This window comes from Taudactylus pleione, unplaced genomic scaffold (assembly GCF_031769625.1).
Source record: "Taudactylus pleione unplaced genomic scaffold, aTauple2 ptg000319l, whole genome shotgun sequence".
Lineage (NCBI taxonomy): Eukaryota > Metazoa > Chordata > Amphibia > Anura > Myobatrachidae > Taudactylus > Taudactylus pleione.
In genome coordinates, this window is record NW_028284720.1 from 1004263 (window position 1) to 1029143 (window position 24881).

Genomic DNA, 24881 nt, shown 5'->3' on the forward strand with positions numbered 1-24881 from the left:
ATGAATGAACATTCTCTATAAAACATTGTGTAATATATAAGCACTACATAGATAAATTATAATTTATACAGTTGCCATAAAGTTTAATTTGTATTTGTGAAATATTTCCCTTCAAATACTGTAAAGGAAGAAATGGGACTAATGTAGGACTTGCGAGAGTGAGACATTTCCATGAGTGGTAAAGCATCTGCTGTTAATACCAAAAAAATACATATTTCATATTTTATCTATACACATAACTTACTATTTGCCTTATTCCATATGTTTTATATGTACTCCCTCCGGGGCCCAGTTTTTGCAAAGCATGAGCCATAGCATATACTGCCAAATAGGTATAGTGGGGCTTTGAGTCCTCCATGCAACGGAATGCAATAGGAAGACGCCTCTGGCCTGTACAGTTTTGTCCAGAAAAGTGATGTATCAATTGTTGCATTTTATTTTTGATTGTGTTTGAGGAAAGACAATGAAACATCTGGAGCCCAATATCTTCCAGCATTGGATCAGATTGGCAACTAGACATATTCATATTATTAATAAAAGTGCTCATGTTGTGGAACTTTTTTGGAGGTAAAATAAACATTAAACTACAATTTACTGTTGGGAAGATGAATTCACTAAAAAGTTTAAAATTAGACCATGATTCATGGAGGATTAAGGTGATGTTTTCAATAATGGTTTCTGAGTCTATAAAAAATGAAATATAATCTACAAAGAACCAACCACATATTACTATAACACTAGCTGTGAACTTCTTAATCCCACTCATTATCCTTCTATTACGCTTCTGTTCCTTAGTGAAGATAATGGTAAACTCAATGCAGATTCCATGCCGGGTCATCATTTTACTCAGTTCTTCTACTTCCACTGACCCGCTTCCATCTATAAATGTCATTATTCCAACCCAGTTCCATCCAAAATATAGCAGACACTTAACAATAGCTGCATAACGGACATGATCATCTGGGACAATCCGGTAAAATGTGGGATATAGTTCTTTGTCATTGAGAACAGGATCAGTGACTCCATAATTGATCTGGGGAAACAGGATGCTGTATACTGGAAGTGTTGGAAATATCTTTAACAATTAATCAAACACAAAAATAGTTTTAATGTGTGAGGAGGAGACAATGTATTCAATTTTAGTGTCCTTTTGAAACTGTTCAGCTTTTGTAAGTTAAGACAACCACTGGGATAACATACTTTAGTAGCCAGACCCATAACACCAAAATGACAGAAGAAAGTATTTATCAGGTCTGGATTAAATGCTCCATGGGCCTGGGGCTGAAAATGATCAATGGTCTAATGTGAGAAGTGAAAGAGCTGCGACTAGGGTAGTGTGGGTCTGGCCAGCACCATGTGAGTGTGACCTGTGCTGTGTGGGTTTGGCCAGTGTGGTGCAGGTGTGGCCAGTGCTTTGTGGGTGTGGCTAATAATGTGTGGGTGTGGCTAGTAATGTGTGGGTGTGGCCAGTTCCATGTGGGTGTGACCCATGCTGTGTGACTATGTATAATAATGTTGGTCCCAATGTCTCCCTAATACCTAAGAGTAGAAAAATAGAGGAATCTATTGACACATATTTTAACAATAATTAGTTTTGTTATAGATTTATTTATTAAATTTAGAATTTCCAGATCACCCAAGAAATGGCATTACTAGACTATGGGTCTGATTCAGCAAGAAATGCAGTTGGTAATATGCACACAATAGGCTGATTGATGCGTTCTGTGCATGCGTATGCATGGCAGTGTGTGTGCGCAAACCAGCCACTGTGATTGGTACTGCGAACGCAGTGACTATAGAAACCCATATCTGAGTTATTGACATGAAGTGCCATTTGTGGGTGGTGAAGGGGGTGGTTGGCGAAATGCAGTTGTGCCAGTGCATTTGGACGCCATTGAAGGAGTGTGCATAAATTATTCACTGTGAGGGCACACGCAGCTTGACCTCCCATACCGTGCATTCATGTTACGATTTTTATGATTAAGATCTGACCATGTGCAAGTGTGCGTGAGGGGTCGATATTACTTGATGTGTCTGATTGTTTCACTATTCTACTGAGTATTAGTGTTTTTAAGGTGTAAGGTTAGTGGGGCGTTCTTATGTTGTGCTGTGACGGCAGAGAGATCGCAATGGATTAGCATACTTTCACAGTGAGACGGCCTGCGCAATTGCTATTGCATTTGCAATTGCGATCTATATTGAATCAGGCCCTTTGACCTCAACTGACTGCTATAAAGCTCCCTTCTTGGTCCATGCAGTACAACTACGGAAAAGTCATTAGGAGGGTTACAAACCAACTTTAGAATATTTTTGTGCATTTCCCATAGGGTTACACAGGAAGATCCTATGAATGATGGGAACCTCAAGGAATCTTTAATAAAAATGTAGTTGGTGTCAAATTAAACAGAGACGCTGATGTTTATTCTCACCAAAGAGAACCCTATTTTGGCAAAACCACCCTCAAATGTCTTTGTTTGGATTTGGTTTTGGATTGCTTTAAAATTGATTAAAAAAAGCTAAAATCGTGTAATTTGGATCTGTGTACATGCAATCCAAAACCAAGATTCTGTTTTTAAATCTGAGTTAGACTTGGAACACCTAAGTTAAGGTGGGTTCATATTTCAGAAAAATCAAACCACACATCTCTATTCTGAAGTAGTCGTGGCTGTCAAAAATGTAGTTTTGTGCAAACCTATAGGTTGACCGGCTAACCTCTTTGGCCAATCTGAACATCGGTCAGGGGGGTGATTGTGGATAAGTACCTCTGATGCAATAAAAGTTATTCCCATGGATTCCAAGGGAGCTAAGGAAGGCACTAGTGAAATTTTGGTCCATGACCACCTCCAGTGGGGTGTGTTCAGCATTCTAAATACAGATATTAGTGATTTCCTATCTAGGTAATGGTGAATGCTACTTACCCATGGTCTCGGTTGGTAAAGTGTCTGTTTGAAGTTTTGAAGTTGTAAATCTGACACTGTTAAATGCTATAAATCAGATTATTAACATGTTGGCATGCCAGGTTCACCCTCACAGTGTCCCTGTTCTGATTGTCAGCATGTTAATGCTACCCATCCACTAGGCAATTAAACCTAGCAATGGATCGATAACAATGGTTGTTATCGCTCCATTGCTTGGTAATCGCCCGCGAATCAGGCAGCAAAAGGTTAAAAATGATCAGTGATGCTTGCGCCCGCTGGTCGTTTTTAACATAAATCATCGCCTGAACATGACGGTCAACCTGACGACCGCCGTCAGGTTGCCATTTTCGGGGATGATTGATTTGCATACACTGAATGTCTGAATGTTCAGTGTATGCAGTTCACCCCACAGGAGATGACGGCATCGTAATTGTGCCGTTGTCCACCGCATCGTTAGATGGATGGGCAGCTTTACTGTCAAACTTGCTACTACATTCCATATTGTTACAGTTAATAAAGACAAGGACTTTGTCCCTTGGAACATAAATGATACACAAAAATAAATGAAAGTATTCCAGCACCAGGTCACTCTGGGATAGCAACAGATATTGATTAATTAAAATTAAACTTTGTATATGTGAATTACATTTTTAGACACACTATCTCTCTTTAGACTAATAAATTAAGAAAGTGAAATATTATAAACATAATGGTGGTGCCCAAATGTCCCAGGTAAGGGATAGTGATACAATAAAAATTAACATAAATAGGGGTTTAAAATATTCTTTGTCATCCAAACTTACTGTAATAAATTAAAATAACTGGAATAATACTGTACCTCTATTGTGCAGTTTGTCTGTATGTGTGTCTTGTATTTATAGTTTATATTGTGGCTCAGTGCCTGATTCTGAGTGCACACAATGCTGATTTGTACAGAGTTGAGAGATATCTTGCTACTGTGAGTGGGCAAAAATACCTAAAAACTTGCAAGACCCAGGTGTTACACAGTGTGTCACTGAACCAATTGAGACATAGTGTACGCAATTATTATTATCCTTTATTTTTATGTGCCACAAGGGTTCCACAACACCTCACAAAAGCACAAAACAATAAAATGGTGACTTGCAATACAAAACCATGCAGGTCAAGGACATGGTTTTTAAAACATTGCTGCATCCACAATTATAACACTCAAATAAGCAGCATTGTGACAGCAACCAGAGGTTGCAATAGGTGCCATTGTAATAAGTATAACATTGTGTAAGCAAGGGAAAGGAGAAGCACATAAGGGAAAAGGGCCCTGCTCTAAAGAGGATTGGCAGACAGATAAGAGTGACAAAGATGGGGTATACAATGAGAAAGGAGCATGGGACAGAGGTTAGGATGAGAGCTGGATGGCTTTGATGAAAAAGTGAGTTTACAGAGCTATTTTGAAGTTTAGTAGAGAGGTGGAAAGTCTGAAAAAGAGAGGGATAGAGTTCCAAGGGTTAGAAGAAGCATGGGCAAAATTTTGGGGCAGGAGTGGGAGGAAGTAATCAGTTGGTAAGAGAGGTGGTGTGCATTTGTAGAGCAAAGTGGTCAAGCAGTAATGTGAAGGGAGATAAAGTCAGAGATGTAAATGGGACAGGATTTGGTGAGGGCTTTGTAAGTGAGTTTGAGAAGCTTAAATTTGGTTCTAAAAGGGAGGGAAAGCCAAATAAGGGCTTGAAGGAGAGGGGATGGATGTAGTATGTTTGGAGAGGAAAATGAGCTGGACAGCAGCATTGAGGATTGATTGGAGTGGAGCGCGGAGGTAGTGAGGGAGGCCATATAAAGGAGGTTACAATAGTTCAATCTCAAGATGACTAGTGAATGGATGAGGGGCTAAGTTACCTCCAGGGTTATGGAAATGGATGGACTGGAAAAGGTACTGAATATTTGGTTTGAATGAGAGGGAGGAGTCAATGAAAACTCCAAGACAGTGTACTTGAGGGCTATAGGAAATGTTTGTGCTGCCTACAGATTGTGGGACGTGAGGTTATATGGGAGAATGGGAAGATGATCAATTCAGTCTTACTCATGTTAAATTTGAGAAAGCATTGGGACATCCATGATTAAACTACTAATATTCCCTGTGCTAATAATATAGGAGAAAGTGGGTATGGAAATAATCACATGCTAATTAAAAAAAAATACCTATAAAACAGATTAATTATTTTGAACATTCGATTGACCGGTCAAACATGAATGAGTAAACTTTTTCACATAAATTCTCTATAAACAAATAGTACAAATAATAACAGTTATTACATATTCTATTGTAAAATAATCTAAAAATCAGCTTTTTCAGGTTGTTAAAGGATGTCGATCTCAGGTATCCTAAAAAATCTAATATGGAAGGGATTTTTGCTGTGTCCTCACCTATACCAAAACAATAGTTAATATAACAGTGTCTCATTTAGTCCTGGTGCTTTAGTCACTCCATAGACTGCACTCTCAGTCATTTAATTGTATGTCTGTTTATGGAACTCCACAATTGTTAGTATGTCTCCACTTCAGGAGACTTGCATTTTCACCTGTGTGTTTATTGGTGAAAAAGAGAAAGAGGGAGGCTTATCTCCAGCCAGAGGTTTTATATGGCAGATACCTGTAAGGCTCAGGAGTCTATTTACTTAGCAGTGTTAGGAGACAGAGTGAAAAGTGATAAGGTACCAGCCAATCATCTCCCAACTGTCATTTTTCAAACACAGCCTATGAGATGGCAGTTAGGAGCTGATTGGCTGGCACCTTATCACTTTTTGCTCTGTCCCCTAACACTGCTTAGTAAATAGACCCATCAGTATCTGTCTTGCACCAGCCATGTCTTGATCCCAGCCTAAACCTTAGTGGCTCTGTGTCCAACTACACAGCAAACTTCTGACTCTCTGGAGCTCCACAACAAAAACAGGTAGGTGACACAGGGATATTCCAAGAGTTCAAAATCCCCTGATGCATTTCGCCTCACAAATGGGGGCTTTATGAAAGCAGGTATCCTGAAGAGGGCACATACTAACAATTGTGGAGTTCCATAAACAGACATAGATAAATGACCGTGTAAAGTTTATGGAGTGGTTTAATCACCTGGAGTAAATGGGACACTGTTACATTTATTTTTTTTTTGGCATAGGTTTGGACACAGCAATTATCCCTTCCATACTGGATTTTTTTAGGATACTTGAGATCCACTTCCTTTAACAACCTGAATAAGCTGAAATTTTAGATATTTTTTTACAATAGAATATGTAATAACTGTTTTTATTTGTACGATTTGTTTATAGAGAATTTATGTGAAAAAGTTTTTTCATTCATGTTTTACCGGTCTTTCGAATTTTTAAGATAATAAATCTGTTTTAGATGTATTTTTTTAATTAGCATGTGATTATTTCCATACCCACCTTCTCCTATATTAATAGTGCAGAGGATATTAGTAGATTTCTTTGTTACACCTGATTTCAAGGTGCTTATATATGTAACCACAAGCACATGATTCCTTTGCTGCTCTTATCATAATCTTGTGTTTTTAAGCTAATTGCTATTATAATTGATAATTAGTGCCAGGCTTTTTTGTTTAGTTGTTATCCATAAAGAAATAGCAGAGAAAGAGTTGGCAATATGAGTAGATAGGGGTGAGGTAAGAGTAGGATAAATAGAATTCATTGTCATCAACATATATATGATATTGTAGGCAAAAAGAGCTGATGATCTCACCTGAAGAGGACATATAGAGTGAAAATAGGAGATGTCTAATAACAGAACCTTGGGTGACACCTGTTAGTGGAAGTGGGGACAAAGTGGAGTCATGAGAGGAGGCGGTTAAAGAGCAGTCAGAGAGGTAGGCGGACAGCCAAGAGAGAGCTGTAGATGGAGGTCCACAGTGTCAAAAGAAGAAGAGAAGTCAAGAAGAATGAATAGGGAGTAGTGGCCCTTGAATTTGGAAGCAAGGAGATAATTGCTGAGTTTCCTTAGGGCAGTTTCTGTGGAGTGCAGAGCATGAAAGCCATATTGAAATGGCTTGAGCTGAGAGTGAGAGGAAACAAAGTCAGGAAGGCAATAGTAGAAGATCCAATCAAGGAGTTTGGAGTCAAATGGTAGGAGAGAGATGGGTAGTAGTTGGAAAAAGTGTTAGTTTAAGAATGTTTTTTTAAGACTGGGGGAGATAAGAGCATACTGTACTTAAATGAATAGGGGACATTGGCTGATGTGGGGCAGAGATTGAAGCAGTGGGCAAGATGGGAACAGGCAACAGGAGAGAGGTTGCAGAGGAGACAGGAGGGGATAGAATCAAGGGGGAGTTGGTAATCGTGAGGTCCAGCTGAGGGTCATAACTTCATCTCCAGATACAGGGGAGAAAGATGTCAGATTTGGTAAAATGGATGGGGAGGAGAGGTCTGGGAAAGAAGGGGGTGGGAGGCTGAGGGTCTGATGTGATGAAATGTCCTGTTGTATGGAGTCAATTTTAGATCCAAAGTGGGGGCAAAGTCAAGGGAGTGAGAAGGGGAGTTGAGGAGTAGGGGAGCAAAGGAGGGAGTTGAAAGTGGTGAATAAAACTTCGAGGAGATAAGGTTCTTAAAATATGACTGCTTAGAGAGAGAGAGAGAGAGAAAGTGGTATTGTAGGTTGTGAGCTTAAATTTGAAATGGAGGTAGCCTGCATAGGAGTGCAATTTCCTCCACTATCGCTTCACAGTGAGTGAGAACTTTTGGAGGTATCTGGTGCATTTGTAGTGCCAGGAATGAGGTGTGGATCTGTGAGGGTGAGTAATGATCACCAGAGCAACCAAGTCAAGAGCAGAAGTAAGATAAATGTACAGGAATATCTGGCTGGGAAAAGGGAGGTGGTTTTGCAGATGCATGGAGATGTACTGTCATATGAGCATTTTATGGTATTGTCAGAGGCATGTTACAGAAATTGTTACAATCTCAGGTGCTTAATCACTCACATCGGAGGCCATTCTCTGACATATAATCTGTATTTATGATGGGGCTGCTGCAAGCTTGACATTCTGAGCAGTCATAGGGTTGCTCAATGATGCAACCAATGTTTGTCCAATGCTACGTGGATCTCAGAAGTAAGTTGGTATCTCTGTAGAAAAGATGGTGACTGCTGCATTAGTATGTCTTTTTAGAGTGCTGTGTTTTTAGGGCCTGATTGGGCAGGGCATGCTAGTGCACGGCTGGTTGCAGATTCCTGATGTTTGGGAACCTGTGCAGAATGGGTCTGCTTTCACGATCGAACTTTGGCAGCACACTGATAGTGATTGTCAGTCTGCTGTCACTTCTGGGTGGGGATCGGGTAGCGATGGCCTCCGTTTCCTGAAAAGGAGGCGTGTCACCACCATTGGGGTTTACTAATCTGCAATGGAATACATACGTTTCACTGGCGGCCACATGGCTGGCTGTCAAATCCGGTAGAGCCAGCCAGACGTGGATGGAAATCCCGATAGTCTATAAGGTAAGTATGATCTAACCTAATCTACCCCTTAACCCTAACCCACCCTTAGGGGTGCCTAACCCTAACCTTCCCCCTGTGCCTAACCCTATTCCCTCCTATAAGTGCCTAAACCTAGCCCCTCCTTTCCCTGCCATCTAAACCTTAGTCCTCCGGGGGATGCCTAACCCTAAGTTCCCCCTGGGGGTTCCTAACCCTAACCCTCCCTCCCCCTAGCCTAAACCTAACCTCCGGGGGAGTACCTAACCCTAAAACCCTCCCCAAAACCCTAAACCTAACCCTCCCCCTGTGGCTGTCCACACTCGATTCCTGGCACCCCTTCGCTCAGGATGCCAGGCGCCGGTCTCCCGGCACAGGTTAATTAACCCTCGCCGGGATTCTTTAGTGGAGATGCAGGAGTTCAGCATAGTGACCGCCGGCATCATAAACGCATCCCATCTGCAATGGCTGGCTTACGTGACACCATAATTACTAAATAGTCACTAGCCAAACAATAGCTGCACAGATGATCTCATGTTGAGTCCAAGGACGAAGCTCAGATCCATAATGCATGCAGTAGACAAGATACATCTTGCTATATTACTATATTAGTGCTATTGCAGCTGCTAACATGTTAGCAGTTGCCATTGCCTATGCATTCACAGCGGAATCACCCCCTAAGACCTAGCAGTGATGCATTTTGCAATCACTCCTTAATCCATTATTCCTGCCTTCTTTTCCTTGTTACTGCTTTACTTTCTACATTCCTTTTATTGTCTTTCATGTATTATGTCATTGTCTTTTCTCCTGCATTGGCTTTGCTCTATCTATTCCTTGGTATCTTTCCATTTACTTCTGTCTTATTATTTCAATTGTTAAACCCATTTTTTTTTCAAATATTTTTTATTGAATTTTTCAAATAAAGAAGATATAGTCAAAAAGAAGAAGGTACCAATTCTGGTTACAATAAGATTTGACATAGTAACAAATCAGAAATATTACAGAGTTTCAGAGTTACAGTATTGCAATCACCTGAGTGACTAAAAACCACATAGGTCATCCAAAATATATGGTGTTAGAAATAACATATTCTTAGTAAGGATTTTCTGAAAATAGTATCATTAATGTCATCATCAAACACTAAGACATACAGTACTAGGAAATAGAAAATCTGTGATGAATAACCTTAAGTACACAGGGGGACTAGGGAAGACACAAAGGGGAAGGAAAGAAGAAAACTATGGCTGGCAACCTTTGGCTTATTTTTGTTAAATTAGCAATAAAATTGTACCATCATATCAAGGAGGTGTGAACAACTCAGCCAGTGTCATTTAAATTTACATGCCTGAGTAAATACCAATCCGTGTTTTCATAAAGTTTTATTATACGATCTTGGGAGGACGATTCCAATGTATTAATGAAAGATTCCCACTTCTGATAGAAAATTACTACACCTTTATTCATATCAGGAATCGTTGAGCGTCTATCGAAATAAAGAAGTTGTAACATTTTTCTTTGCACTTCTGATAGGGATGGTGAAGAAGAACTTGTCCAGTGTATGAGCATAACTTTTTTTGCAATCGTGAGTAGAAAAGTTAAAAGACATATGTTAGATGATTTGTCTGGACCCAGTTAAACATGCCACTGGATTAGGAATTAAATGTAGACAAAATATTGTTAGCAAATTGGATGATTTTGTTCCAGAATTTTAAAATTTTTTTGCAATCCCAAAAGCAGTGTAAGAATAAGGCTGTAGCTATATCACATTTTAAACATGCTCCTGATTCAGAAGGTAACATATGACATCTCTGGGCTGGAGAGATATATGCCCTATGGATAATGCGGAGGTGAACTTCTTGTAGGTATACTGATTGTAAGTGTTGAAGTGTAGTGTCACAGTGATTCAGTATATCTGGTAAGCTGTTTAAAGAAAGGATGTCAATTTTCCATGTGTTAAGTAAGGTATTCCAGGAACAGGATTGAAGGTTATCAATTAAATGGGAATATAACATAATGATCTTGTATGGAACAGCAATAATTGATTTCAGGAGTGTTTTCAACCCAGTAGGAGTTAATTCGCTATTCCTAGGTGCATTAAATGAGGACAAATAATGTCTAACTTGAAGATACATGTAGAAATGTTGCGATGGAAGATTATATTTTTGTTGTAAGTTTTCAAAAGATAAAACATGGCCTCCTGGTTCAAAAACCTTAGAGGTTAATGATGATAAATCTTTCTCTTTCCATCTGATGAAGTTACTGTTTGTCATTGAAGGATTGATGGAAGCTGGATTTCCCCAGATAGGAATGTATGGGGAGTGGAGAGGATTACCTTGCAACTTTCGGTTAATTGAAATCCATTAGAAATATGTATCTCTGAAAAGGATATTATCCATTCTATGTACTGATATATCATTTATTTTGGAATGTAGTAATGCAGTAGGTGAGTATGGAGAAAATAGAGACTTATCTAAATGATCGTCCGTGTAAGAACTAATTTCCAATAACCAATCACTGACAAAACAAAAAAAGGTTGAAAGAGAGTAAGACAATAAATCTGGTTGTCCAAAACCTCCTCTCTGCTGAGAGTATTGCATCTTAGACAAAGCCACATGGGGCCTATTGCCTTGCCAGATAAAGCGCGAGAAAGCAGTAGTGATATGTTTGATATCTTTCCTGGATAGACTAATTGGCAACATTTGCATAACATAAAAGAGTTTTGGGAAAATTATGCTCTTACTAATCGCCAGACTGCCCAGCAGAGATAATGGTAGAGCTTTCCAATTATCAAGCATAGATAGGATCTTTCTAACCACAACAGTAAAATTAACATATACAAGTTGTGTAAGAGGATGTGTGATGTGTACCCCAAGATATTTAATAGATGTGGGAGAAATGCGAAAGGTTGACAAAATTGATGAGGAAGTAGAGTATGACATTGATCCACTAATAGGGAGAATTTCTGATTTGTCAACATTAACCTTGTAACCTGAAACAGATCCAAAAATTTATATTATATCTAGTACAGCCGGCAATGAGGTATCAGGATTGGAAAGAAAGAGTAACATATCATCAGCAAAAAATGAAACTTTTAAGACAATATTTCCAATCTGTATACCCTCAACCAAAGAAGATTTGCTCAAAACTACTGCTAGGGGTTCTATTGCTATCGCATATAATAAGGAGGATAAAGGACATCCTTGACGGGTGCCTCGCCCAATTGAAAAAGGAGAAGCGATATATCCATTACAGGAACAAGGATCTGTGTAAAGTGTTTTGAGGATATCTATGAATAGAGAGGGGAATCTAAAATTTTGTAGTGTAGCATAAAGATGTGGCCAGGTTATAAGGTCAAATGCCTTCTCGGGATCGAATGATATTATCATTCTTGGGGTGGGGCAAGAAGTTGAGTGTGTTTGTTGAATCGCAGAATAACCTTTCTGACATTTACTACTGAGTGCCGCCCTGTGATGAATCCTGTGTGATCTTTATGTATAATGTGTGGTAAGATCAATTTTAGTCTATCAGCATATATTTTTGTTAATATTTTATAGTCTATGTTCAATAGCGATATAGGTTGATATGAACCTGGCAAAGATAAGTCTTTTCCTGACTTTGGGAGAACCTTAATTATCGCTAAGTTGAAGTGTCTTGGTAATGATTTGGTAGTAATGCTGTGGTTATAAAAAGAAACCAGTTCCTCACCAATACGTGGCAAAAGAATCTTGTAAAACTCCACTGATAACCCATCAGGTCCCGGGGCCTTAGAAGTTTTCATACCGTTTATAACTCTCGTCACATCATCAAGAGTGATTGGGGCTGTTAGGGAGTTTGAAAAATCTTTTGTTACCTCTGTTAAAGGAGGGGTTTGCCATAGGTTAGGGTGATCGCTTGATAGCAGTGTTCCCGAAGGTTTTTCCGCATATAGACTAGTGTAAAATGTTTCCATTATGTCAGTGATATGGCCATGAGATGTGGTTAGATTTTGTGATGTTGCTTGCAATGGGTGAAATACCATCGGTTTTTGAGTACCTCTCAATAAATTCGATAATAATTTACCCGTTATATTTCCAAACTTATGAAATTTATAATTGACATTAAAGAGATAACATTCACTTTTGTCTTTAAGATATTCGTCAAACAATGTCTTTGCTGTAAGATATGTTGACCTGGAAAGGGGGGATGGTTTTTTCTTTATAAATTTAGAAGGAATCTGTAAGACTAGATTGAAGTTCAAGATACTGGTTGGCAAGTTTGTTGTTTTTTGCCGAGACATAAGATATAATTACCCCCCATAAAACTGCTTTCCCCACTTGCCAAAATAGGGACAGATCAGTCTCTGAAGTGTGATTGATAATAAGTTTGTAATCCATCCAGGCTGATTCCAACTTATTTCTTATTTCTAAAAGTAATTGAGTGTGAGAGGTATGTAGGAAATCATCAGTGCCTATGTGTTCCTTTGTGTAAATCAGTTTATAAAGTCATCCATACTGGAGCATGATCAGACAGAGCTATAGGTTCTATGTATGCTTCAGTTATTTTTGGAAAAAGATGCCAGGCTAACAAAATATAATCTATTCATGACAATGTTTTATGAGATGCTGGTAAGCAAGTAAAATCTATTTCAGTGGTATGAATTGCTGTCCATACACATCAATTAGTTTTAGTCTCTCATTTATAGTAGTAATCCCTAACTTAGGAAGGGTGACGGGGTGGTCGGTGATCTAAAGAGGCTGAGGACACAATACAATTAGTGAATTTGGCACATGTATTAATAATTTCATTAGTATTTGATTAAAGAAGGATTTTTTGTATATATTGATTGCATATACATTACATATCTAATATTTTGATTTACTTAGTTGTATTTCAGCTATCACATAGTGACCTTCAGAGTCTGCATCTACCAACATGACAGATATAGGAAGGAAACGCCTAGCAATAATAGCGACACCTCTGGACTTGGAGTTAAAAGGAGCTACAGCTATTACTGACCATCTGAGCATTTGTAATTTCTGGGTTTCTAAAGCTTTCAATTGGGTTTCCTGTATACATGCAAGATCAATACACTGCTTAGATAAATATAATAGTATTTTACGTCTTATTGCTGGTGAGTTAATTTCACCTATATTCCAAGTACCAATTATTAGTGCCATTGGACTATAAAGAAATCAAGTGAGATAAAACAACTTGCCAAAATGAAGCCATAAATCACTAATGTTAAAGTTGTAGTGTGAAAGGGAGGGGGAGACAACACTAGGTGAAGAAGACAGGGAGACATTAACAAAAAGAAAAGGAAAAAACTACATTTGAAACAACGTAGTTTGAAGGCGATCACGTCTTGTATCCAGTTATAGTAGAATTCAAATGAATAGTAATACATTTCAAATTCAAATTGAACTATGTCCATTAAAGACTTACTTAAATATGGCTAGGCAATTAGCATGCCCAAAGTCTTAACCCTTAAGAACAAGTAATTAATAAAACAAACAGTACTATTATAAAGATATAGAGTGGTGATCTTGTATTCAATCTAAATGGTATCAAAATATACTATTTGAATAATAGTATCATAGCAGATGGGTGGTAGAACTGCACTCTCGTTGACCAGGGAGTGGTGTGTTGTGGTTTCGGGGTACTGCACTTTTATGTGGGAGTACCTTTACTGCACTGAATACATATGGGAGTAGGGGGGTAAAGTGCGCTCTCCCTGCTGGTGGTGGTGATGGTGATGACTTGTTTGTGAGTGGTGTTAATTGGGATGTTTCTTCTGGTGGTGGTGTTTTTGGAAGTGAGAAGGAGGGTGTGATTGGGTATGGAGTGTAGTTTGAAGTAATGTGAAAAGGGGAATAAGATAGGGGCAAAATGAGGCCAGCGAGTCACAGTATTTTGGGGCAAAATCTTAAATTGAGTAGTCACAATGCTGCTCTGTTGAGCTCACGGGCAGATGGGTGGGGTTCAGTGATGAGTGGTGATGAGACTGGGGAGGTAGGTGGACCTTTTCAGGGGGCTCATTCCTGTGTGGTTCAGTTACATTACACATCACCTCTGCTGGACCTATGGTCAACAGCCTAGGAAGTCTCAGGGGGTGGAGGGATGTGAAAAGTGGGTTGGAACACCTGTGTGGCATCCCGCATGTTGGTGCAAGTCTTGGCAGTACTTACCTACCAGTAGATTTTTTGTTATGGTGATGTAGGTCGATGTTGTGGCTGTTGCAGATTGGTTGGAAGCTGCAGGTTTGTTGGTGATCTGGGTCAGCGTGTTGCTGGTGTGCTGCAGGTGCATGGCTGTTCTGATTGGTCTGTGGAGGCCAGTGACCGGAGTGTGCAGCTGAGGTTGGCTCTTGGTCATGCCACTGGTGGTGCGGAGCCAGAAGTGTGGATGGGTGAGCCGCTGGGAGGCTGGGTTGCAGTGTGTGTGCTAGGACCACCCCTGTGAGGGGGGGTGTCTGCCTGGGATACTGTTTGGAAAAAAGCCAGGGGGGAGGGGGGATATGGAAGGTGTTATCAGGATGGAGCTGGTCACTGGTGATGTGGCTGTGCAGACTTGCGGCCGGATGTACGGGGTGCTCTCTGCACTGATGGTCCCTTGTGGAAATGGGGATTGATGGTGAAGACATCCCTGGATAGGAGTCAGTTGTTGAGCACACCTGGGAGGGGGGTGGGGGGAGACGCTGGTCTGGGGTGGAGACGGTCAATGGAGGTGTGAGCAGTGTGGACCAGCGGGTGGGTGGGCTGAGAGCTTTCTGCACTGGCGGTCAGGATCTTCAGTGGAGGTCAGCTGGGATCGGTGTCAGATTTGATGTGAGGGTCTCCAATGCCTTTCACCACAGGTGCCTTCTTATTCAAGGAGGCCCCTGTGCTGAAACACGTTGGGTACCATCACATCAGATCTGACACCTGCCCGCTGGTCAGCACCGCTCACACCTCCAGTGACTGGCTCCACCCCAGACCAGCCTCTCCCCCCCTCTCCTAGGCATGCTCATCAACTTAAATTCCAAGTATAGTTGGTAGGGTGTTTCAAACAAAATGAGCTAAGGCTGGGCCTTTAACTGTTTCTGGTAGACCCACTAGTCTAATGTTGTTCCTACATGAACGATTTTCGAGATGGTCAACTTTGTTCCACAACAGATCATTTTCTTTTTCCAGCTTGTGTACCATGCTTTTTAGCCTGGTCATGTCTTGAAATAGTTCTTCTACTCTGTGTTCAGATTCAGTGACTCTGTGGGTAAGTTGTTGCATTTGAGAAGTTATTTCTGAAACAGCTTGAGTTAAAAGAGGGCCCATTGCTGATTTTATAGCCTCAACTACATCATTATATGTGACATAGGAATATTGTGGTGTAGAACATTTTTCCGCTGCCGGGGTTATATCTTCCATCTGTTTATCCGGAGCAATATTAGGATCAATCCTGCATTTCTCTTGCCTTTGCTGATGAGACTGCAAGGCACTAGGTGATGAGAAATAATTTTCCAAGTAATAAAAAACAATGTATATTGCATGTTATGATACAGTAGCTGCAGAAGTAGAATGGATTAAGCTCAGGTGTGCGGGTTAATAATGGAGCATACCAAATAGTGGTAAATTACATATCTGACAGTCCAGTCTCCCAGTAATGGAGATTAGTCATCTATGCAGAGGAGATCAGATGTAGAGATTATGTAGTATTTCATGACCTGACCAGCAGTCACTTTTCAATACTAGCAGACAGAAAGCAATCCTCAATCCATGAATGTAGGGGGGGGGGGCAAAATTTTGATGCAAGTGGTGCTGGGTGTATAATTTTAATAATTGTGTTTGAATGCAGTAGAATGACTGAGAAAATGGCTGCTTCCCAGCCTCTGCATCAGCCAAGTATAAGTGCTATAGTCACACTCACCCCTTCGAATAAACCCAGACAAATTTTCTCCAGTGACCAGTGTGGCAAGGTGATTGGTGGCTCCCAATCTTCTCAAGCAGGAGGAAATAAGAAAAATCACCTCCTGTCGGCCACTGATGGATTGCGGAGGAGCCGCGTGTAAGGCCTCGAGGGAGTCCCGGAATTCGCGGTCGCGGATTCACCTCGTGTACTAGGTCTTGATGCCGGGAGGAACTGGAGCTCAAAAGGTTAACTCTGGACCATGATCTAATTGCTGGGTAAGTGGCGGAGTAGCAGATTGTGACCTGGATCCTCACAGAGAGGAGCTTTTTGCCCGTTTCTAGGCTGGAGTGGTCAGATATCTAGTCTACTGTGCCCTGTTCAAGCAGCATCCAGTCCATGCACCAAACCCATTTTTAATTATAGTGTCCAACTTATCCCTTCTGTTGGTATACAACCGGCAGCCAGCTTTCCCACTGTCATATCCCAGCGAGGGATGAAATGCCGGGCATCTAGATGTAGACACCTGACATTTCCCTGAAGATGGGAGACCGGCGCCCAGCATCCCGATTGAAGGGATGCTGGGTGCTGCAAGCGGACAGCCGCTGGGGGGGAGGGTTATGTTTAGGGCACCTGGGGGGGACTTAGCATTATGCACCCCCCCGGGAGGGTTAGGGTTAGGCTAGGGGGAGGGAGGGTTAGGGATAGGAAGCCCCAGGGGGCACTTAGGGTTAGGCACCCCCAATGGGACTTAGGCAGCGGGGAAGGGGGGGTTAGGGTTAGGCACTTAGAGGGGGGATTATGGTTAGGCACTTGGGGGTTAGGTTAGGGCTAGGTTAGGGTTAGGCACCCTTAAGGAGGGTTAGGTTAGTTAGTACTTACCTATCCATGATCGGGATTTCTAGCGCTGTTGGGCTTCTGCTGCCAGGAACTCTACTGTTGTCAGCCAGGCGCTGCCGGGAATCGAACCGCCGGACATGCGGCCAGCGGTATTTCATACTGAATTCCTTCTGTGTACCCCCATGCTTGTTTTGATCAGGGCCCCACTGGTATTGAAGGCATGTCTGCAGCTCATTCAAACAATGGGCAACCTGTCATCAGAGACTTTACTCACTGAGGTTCTGGATCACCCTCTTAGTATTCCAGCCCACCAGCATCCTCAGGTCTGTTGGTGGTACATATGGCATGATATGCATTTCTTGGGCCACGCAAAGGAGTCTTTCTGCTATGAACCCACCTTGGGTAGTGCTGCAGGTGGGTGGCTGTTGTTTGTTAAATGTGTGTGCCACATGGTGCAAAATGTGGGCCCTTGCACAGTGGAAATTTTGGGAGAGCAGGCACCATTTTGTGGCATGTTGACTTTCTCAGTTTTCAAAATGGGAAGCAGGGGGACAATGCTGTTTGGAGCTGCAGATTCCCTGGGGGCTGTTTGGGCTCTTGGAGAAGCCAGCCAGTCTACACAGGGTTTGATTCAGAGATATATGCATACCCAATGGTTTGTATACATCTTTGATGGTGGGTTAACTGCAATACGCATGACACATTCTGTGCATGTGTAGAAATGGTCCTGCAAGCATGCATGCACTGCCCCCAGGCACAGCATGATTGACATACTGTGGCTGTTTTGGACCAGGGATGGAGTGGCACTGCCTGCATTTCAAGAAAACAGGGGTGTTGGCCCTGGTTGCTGGGAGTGCCGAGGCCAGTGTCTGCATCTTGTGATACAGATTTGCTGGCCTCACAAGTGGGCAGGAGGTGGCCATTCTAGAAAGTTTACACTTTCTCATATGTGATCTGTTTCTGAATCTTTGGATGCAGGCATGGGATCTGAGTTGGTAGCTGGAGGCATCTTTTCCCTTCAGATGTCTTATGCAGGCATTAGCATATTTTTGTACAGCAGCTGGATCCATAGCTGGTTATGTCTTTGGTGGGCTCTCTTGTTCCCCTTCTCACCACTGTTCACAGGGTAGAGGTTGTGAGTAAGGACACTTCTAATCTTATGACCCTTGGCATGTGGGCATGTACATATTCGCTGCATATATTTAAGAAATGTATCCGGAAGTACATATGAATGTAATCATGTTTCTTCATCTGATTTATGCTTTGCACAGTTTGGTGAAGGGTATGGTCTTGAAGAGTTTTAGCAAAAACAGCATGGTCACGTCATTGTGGCTTTTGGTTGCAATTATTTCCAGTTTTGGATAGACATCACTTTACCTCAATGGTATTGATTCCTGCCTGTCTATACCTTCTAACAATCGATTCCTGCCTATACATTCTAACAATCAATTCCTGCCTATACATTCTAACAATCGATTCCTGCCTATACCTTCTAACAATCGATTCCTGCCTATACATTCTAACAATCGATTCCTGCCTATACATTCTAACAATCGATTCCTGCCTATACATTCTAACAATCGATTCCTGCCTATACCTTCTAACAATCGATTCCTGCCTATACCTTCTAACAATCGATTCCTGCCTATACCTTCTAACAATCGATTCTTGCCTATACATTCTAACAATCGATTCCTGCCTATACATTCTAACAATCGATTCCTGCCTATACCTTCTAACAATCGATTCCTGCCTATACCTTCTAACAATCGATTCCTGCCTATACATTCTAACAATCGATTCCTGCCTATACATTCTAACAATCGATTCCTGCCTATACCTTCTAACAATCGATTCCTGCCTATACATTCTAACAATCGATTCCTGCCTATACCTTCTAACAATCGATTCCTGCCTATACATTCTAACAATCGATTCCTGTCTATACCTTCTAACAATCGATTCCTGCCTATACATTCTAACAATTGTCGCTATTCAGCATAATGAGTCGCACAAGAAATAAATGATTTCAGATTTTGGTTCCAAAGCACAAAAAGATATTATTCAATATAAAAACAGATGGTTACACGCTGTGATCTAAATACAATTATAGCAAATAAATCATACAGACCCAAGGTACAGTTGTTACATATGCATGCGCTCTTTACCCAGATACCGGCATCAGTATAGAAACCTCCATCAACAGCACAGCAAGAAGACTCAGATCCGAGTTCAGAGAGCCCACATATATACTCTTTACAGGGATAGGCAATACAATAGAACAGTTTGGCTTGATTCCATTGGTTCTCCTTAAAGGTTTTACTGTTATATGATAGTTCATAGGTCAGTTCGAATGGACACAAATCAGCCACCAACAGCCCTTTGTGTCCTTTTTTTCCACTGCATGCTAAACTAAGCTGGTAACATTACAGAGTACATTTAATGTTTAACTCTCTATAATCCTTAGTTTGCAGACACATATTGCGATCTTCTCACCGATGATACCGGAAATCTGATGAGACACAGTGGATCAGGACAACACCAAACATGGTATGCTTACCATGTACTAAACCTTAGATATTAAATAACCTTTATTTCACAACATTAATCATTACTGAATAAACCTTGAATATTACACTTTAATACTAGGGAACCTTTTTTGTAAGTATGCAGTTCATAAGTATTGGGGAATTGAGAAAAGATGCTAGTTAGCACTGTGCGACTATGTGTTTGTGGAGTACACCATGGTACGTGTTTTGCTGGGTTAATCATTTTATATTTTTGATGACTGTCTGTATTTGTATGATGAGGACTTTTAACTTCTTTCTATTGTGTGGGAATCACACAAAGCTAAATAATAGCATTGCTGTATGTACTTATAATGGGTGAGATTCACTAAAATGGCGCTTGGCGGCCAGTTGCAAAATGGCGTCTCATTGCCATTCACAAAATGGCATCATGCAGATTTAATTATAATCTGATCCTGTCTCAGCCAATTATCCGGCTTCGACAGTCCACCCTTTAATAGCAAACAATATGCAATCATAGTCTGATTTTAAAATGAATTTAGGCTTACATTATGACATATAATTTAATGTTATATTATGGGATGGCACGAGGTGGTTCTTAATCCATCAATAATGTGTCTGTAGAAGGGACATAAAACTACCCTTATATGCACACCACAGATCTTGGAAGATCAAGGGAAAGATGTGGGGATGCACCAATCCTATAAAGGAAGTCTTGAGGGGGAATAGGGACTTACATTATTTAAAATGTTCTAGAATAACATTTTAACAAGCCATTTCATGCATGTCTAAATCTTATACATCATATGATGGTACCTTCTAGTTCAGTTTTGTAAAATGTAGTCCTACATTTTCCTCAGTATTCATATTGTTACTACTGACCACCATCATAATTTCATTCTTCTGGTTTACCTTATTTTTACATTTTCCAAACTTCAACACAGTAGGAACACACCTGACACATATGCCAATTACTATGATGACAACCAATATGAGGATCAGGAGTTTACCTATACTTGCAATAATTTCCTGGACCCACTCTCCTAGACCTGAGAACCATTTCCCTGGGTTCAACCATGAAACCCATTCTTCTACCTTCTCTTCTACTTCAGCCACTGAAGCATTATGGTTCTTCCGAAATTCCCATTTTAACTGCAGAATTTCATCCATCTTCTGGTCTATTACCTCCTTGGGATCGCTGGTATCATTTGTAATGTAAGGGCAACACTTTACTCTAAATTGAGTGGCCAAAGTTACGCAATATCCTCCAGTGACAGCTGTTAAATAATTTAACACTAGTCTGTGTTGCACCAGTTCTTTATTGTATGCTTGCAATTCCCTACCTGTATACTGGAATGTGACATCATACATCTCAGTGATATTATCTAATAATTTAGCAAGATCTCAGATATATCTAAAATTTAGTGTACCCCGAGCAATCCTGGTGGATGCACATCACCAGGTATCATATTTCTTTTGTCTCTGTGTTCATACTGTGTGTGAAGATATGGTGATGGTGTGTCTTTATGAATACCAAGCATTTCATCATGTATAAGGGTCATAACCTCTGGGACTACTCTTCCTAGGTAACACAAACCTTTGGAACTTGGAGAAAGCCACTTATACGCTTTCCTTCCACATATAAAATATACATCATCAGGGAGAACATAAGGAATAGAATGCATCATAATCATCCAACACATTTCCTTAACAAATGATCCTAACAAATGATCCTATCTCAAGTTCTGGCATTTGGCTAATACATGTTTCTGGTTGCATCACCCTTGCACAGTACCCTTCTGGTCCTCTGCCAACCATTTCTTTGGTGGAACTTAGTGTATATTTATACCAGAAATGTCTTCCACCTGACATAATTGTGTGTAACAGTTCATAATTCAAAGGCTCATGATCAGATCTTAGTGAGAAGGTCATCGTCTGGTTATTCCCAGTCACCTCCCAACTTCCTGGTTCATTGGAGTTGGTGATGTTCAAACATAAAAGTGATTTATCTGCCTGGTACTGGTGAAGTTTAAAATGGGGTGGTTTGGTATTAAGAAATTTTCCATCCAGTGTCTTCCCTTTTTGTAACTCTAAAATTTCAGAGACATTTAATGGGAATGGCACTAGTCCTACATTATGTTGTGCTTGGGGCATGTGAGAGCGCATCCAACAGTTGGTTTGGTTCAACATTGTGCCCACCATGGTGTGATAATCCTCTAAAGGATGTCCACCCCAATACTGGTTTATACTTTGGTTGGCACTGTTGCATCTCTCGTTGACTATGGACCCACAGAACTCACACATACAATAATCCTTAGATGATAGACCTTCACACTGTCTCCAAGTATCCAGAATAGCAGATCTCTTAACAATTACTGTACAAAGATTGGTCATACACTCCCCTGATTGGCATAGCACTCCTCCTCTCGACTCTACTCCATCAATACTGCCAATAGCTCCCATCTCCACTATTGGTCCCCGTCACAAAAACCAGAGATCCCTGAACAAACCAGGATGATGTAAACTCTGGAAGAGAATACAAAAATGAACACAGCAGACCAGTCCATTGCCGTAGCAAGGATCTACAAATTGGTTCAGCTCAGATATCTCATTGCAACCTTTTAACTCTCCCGCAACAAGCTCGCGATCGACAGGTCAACCTTATCTGCCTCGTCTCCGCCTTGTTTCTCCACTGGTTGGTTTATTTTTTACAGTGAGTGGAATGGATCCAGCTATCTCTCTCCGCCACCTTCATTGATGTGGCACTCCTCAACAACACCTGATACGGACATTCCCAATGAACAGTCAAACAACCTGAATGCAAGAAATTTGTGATCATATCATATTCTCCAGGTTCAACATCATGACAGTTTGTTTCAGGCATATAATTTGACAACAATTTCAGTTTCTGCTGTTGCTGTTTTAACTGTTTACTCATTGTTATAAGATACCTTACAGTTACCTCATTGTTACCTTTCAAATCTTCCTGCGGACTTATAATGAAATGAGGTTGTCTACCAAACAGTATTTCAAAGGGGGACAGATTGAGAGGAGGCCTAGGAGTGGTCCTTACGCTATGTAGGACCAATGGTAATGCTTCTGGCCATCCTGTTCCAGTTTCTGCCATGATCTTACTTAACTTATTTTTAATAGTAACGTTCATCCTTTCGACCTTGGCACTGGCTTGTGGTCGGTAGGGGGTATGAAGTCGACTATTAATACCCATCAGTTTACACATATTTTGGAAAACATCATCTGTGAAATTATTACCCCTATCACTCTCGATAATTTTAGGGATACCATTTTTTTGGCACTAAACGCAGCAGTAATAGTGGCAGCTGGGTATGCCTCAACCCAATTAGAAAACACATCCATGCACACTAATACATACTTGAGATTCCTGCAGGGTGGTAATTGGATGAAATCAATTTGTATTACCTGGAAAGGTCCATCAGTCAGTGGAATGTGGGATGGTTTGGTAGGGATCGTTTTCCCAATGTTTTTCCTCAAGCAGGTCAGACAGGACATTGCTCTCTTTTCCACTTGAGAAGAAAAACCAGGTGAACACCAGTATGCTCTCACCAACTTGCACATACCTTACTTTCCCAATTGAGTCAGACTGTGCGCTGCCTCAGCCAGGCTGGGGTAGTATGCCTTGGGAGCTACTGGCTTACCTTGTCCGTCCCTCCAGATTCCAGAAGACTCTTGTCCACATCCCTTGGACTTCCAGACTGCCTTTTCCTGCATGGAACACAAATTTAGCATCTCAATTAATTTCAGCATATCAATCGTTTGGAAAGTCATCATTTGTTCAGTTGGTACATTCATTTTTAACCCTGCTGCCCATTTTGCAGCTTCATCTGCCCTGTTGTTGCCCAGTGACACCGGATCATCCTCACATGTATGGGCTTTACACTTAATTACTACCACTGCCTTAGGCAATTGGATTGCTGTTAGTAGTCCTTTTATTTGTGTGGAATGTACAATTGGTGTGCCTGCTGCTATCATAAACTTTCTCAGATGCCATAGGGTGCCGAAATCGTGTATTACACCTAAGGCGTACCTAGAGTAAGTGTAGATATTAGCAGATTTACCTTCTGCTAATTCACACGCTCTCTTTAATGCCACCAGTTCCGCCACTTGGGCCGAGTGTGGTGGTCCTAAAGGTTCGGCTTCTATAACATGCTCGTCATTTACCACAGCATAACCTGTACATAACTCTCCAGTGTCAGTTTGTCTATGACAACTCCCATCCATGTAAAATGTCACATCTACATTTTCTAAAGGTGTATCCCGTATGTCAGGTCTTGCAGTAGAGATTTGATTTAGATATACCATACAGTCATGTGCATCAAAATACCTGCAGAACTCACCTTTTGCCAGCAACTCACCACTCTCCACCCTTTGTGCATCCTGTTACACATATGGTAAATACATAGCTGGATTTGATGTACTGCACCTTTTGATGGTGATGTTTGCGGGTACTATTAAGGCCAGTTCCCATTTTGTGAACCTAGCTGAGGAGACATGTCTTGTTTGGGCAGAGTTTAGAAATACAGATACAGCATAGGGAGTATAGACAATCATATCATGGCCTAGTACCACATCCTCACTCTTACTGACCAATAGAGCAGTTGCTGCTACACTACTTAAACACATTGGGAGTGATCTTGCCACCGTGTCCAATTGTGCCCTTTAATATGCTAAGGGCATACTGGCATCACCATGTTTTTCCATGTGGGCACCTGTTGCACAACCCTCAGCTTCTGTACAATACAAATCAAAAGGTTTTTCATAGTAAGATATTCCCAATGCAGGTGCTCTTGTCAGACTATCCTTAAGATTAAGGAAAGCCTGCTCTGATTCCTCTGTGTGCATGACATGATCGGGCTTTGAGGAACAGACTAAGCCATGTAATGGCAAGGCCAAAATATAAAAACCTGGGATCCACATTCTGCAGTATCCACACATTCCCAAGAAGGTAGGAATTTGCTGTTGATTCTGTGGCAGTGTCATGTTCTGTATGGCTTGGATTCTGTCATTTGTCAGATATCATAACCCCTGGGGTAGGCAGTGTTCCAAGTATTTAACCCTGGACTGGCATGGCTGTAGTTTGTCCTTAGCAACCTTGTGTCCTGTGTGCGAGAGGTGAAGCAACAAAAGTTTAGTATCATTTAAACATGACATAAACAAATGAGAACATAGCAATAAATCATCTACATATTGAATTAGAACAGACCCATTGGCAGGTTGAAAATATTTAAACAGTCGAGCAAGGAATGGGAGAAGATAC

General features: G+C 40.9%; 1 pseudogene; it reads right to left on the bottom strand.

The window, feature by feature from the left end:
• Window positions 1–223: 223 nt before the first annotated feature.
• The window catches only part of LOC148509556 (uncharacterized), a 49257-nt pseudogene continuing 24599 nt past the window's right edge, over window positions 224–24881 (bottom strand).